We start from the raw sequence: 1,685 nt of genomic DNA, 5'->3' as shown, positions 1-1,685 counted from the left end.
TCATTAGGATTGGCTACATTAGGGGTGTGTGGCCTAACATGAAAAGGAGTTCCTGCTACAAAAAAAGGGCCCTGGGGTTTTGACAACAAAAAAGGTAAACAGAATAAGAAGCAAAAGGTGGGTGTGGCTGGATGACCACACTTCTTGTAACGTGGGGGTGTGGCCTAATATGCAAATGAGCTGTACTGTCAGGGGTGTGGCCTAATTGCTAATGAGTTCCTGCTGTTGGGTGTGGCCTATTATGCTAATGAGTTCCTGCTGGGCTTTTTCTACGAAAAGAACCCTGCGTAGCCAAATCCAGTTTGGGAAATTCCTGGAGATTTGGGGGAAGTGCCTGGAGAAGGTGGGCTTTGTAGAAGGGAAGGAACTCAGTATAGGGATCTGATGCCACAGAGTCTACCCTCCAAAGCCGCCGTTTCCTCCGGAGGAGCGGGCTCCTGTCATCCGATCAGCTGGAATTCCAGGGAAACTTCAGGCGCTGCCAGGAGGTTGGCAACGCTACCTTTCCCCCACCGCCCATTCACCATGTGGCAGCCTGAGGAATCGATTGGGGAAGAAGGGGGCATAGATGCAGACGAGGGAAGAACTGGACCCTTTCCTTCCTCCTCTCCTAATAGCTCTGTCTCTCTGTGTGTGCGTACAATATATAATGAAGTTAATTGAAAAGCATGTGTGTTTTTTTCATGGCAATAGTTGGTATATTCCTATAGAGGCCACCTGGCATGCTGAGAGCCCACTTAAGGTATAAAAAAGGACCAATGATGGAGCAGTTTGTAAACTCTCGTGCCGTTCTAGATTGAAGGAATTAGCATTTGCATGCATTTCCTTTTTCATCTATGATCCAGTACTTAGGTCGGAGTGAGCCAGGATGGTAGTTTTTATATCTGTCTGGTGGTGGTAGTGGAGAGTACTGTAAGTCACTGTGCCACAGTGGAAATAATGGCGACCCCGTAGGATTTTCAAGGCAAGAGACGTTCAGGGGTGGCTTTTGCCATTGCCTGCCTCTGCACCATGACCCTGGACTTCCTTGGTGGTCTCCCGTCCAAGTACTAGCCAGGGCCGACCCTGCTTAGCTTCCAAGATCTGATGAGATCGGGCTAGACTGGACCATCCAGATCAGGGCAGAGGCCTGCAGAGGTGGTTTGCCATTGCTTTCTTCTGCATAGCAACCCCACAATTTCTTGGTGTTCTCCCATCCAAATACTAGCCAAGGCCAACCCTGCTTAGCTTCCAAGAAAGCCAATTTGGTGTCGTGGTTAGGAGCGCGGACGCTAATCTGGGAGAACCGAGTTTGATTCCCCACTCCACCATATGCAGCTGCTGGAGTGACCGTGGGTCACTCACAAGTTCTCTCGGAGCTGTTCTATCAAGAGCAGCTCTCTAAGAGCTCTCTCAGCCCCACCTACCTCACAAAGTGTCTGTTGTCAGAAGGGGAAGGGGAAGGAGATTGTAATCTGCTCTGAGACTCTTTCAGGTAGTGAAGGACGGGGTATAAATCCAATCTCTTCTTCTTCCAACGAGATCAGGCTCGCCTGGGCTATCTAGGTCAGTTTGGTGTAGAGCCAGTTTGGTGTCGTGGTTAAGTGTGCGGACTCTAATCTGGGAGAACCGGGTTTGATTCCCCACTCCTCTACTTGCACCTGGCTGGATGACCTTGGGCAAGCCGTAGTTCTGATAAGAGCGGT

The sequence above is a fragment of the Gekko japonicus genome, unplaced genomic scaffold (assembly GCF_001447785.1).
Source record: "Gekko japonicus isolate JY-2015 unplaced genomic scaffold, Gekko_japonicus_V1.1 scaffold2794, whole genome shotgun sequence".
NCBI classification, from domain to species: domain Eukaryota; kingdom Metazoa; phylum Chordata; class Lepidosauria; order Squamata; family Gekkonidae; genus Gekko; species Gekko japonicus.
The sequence above is the reverse complement of the archived record's forward strand: the minus strand, read 5'-3'. Positions refer to the sequence as shown.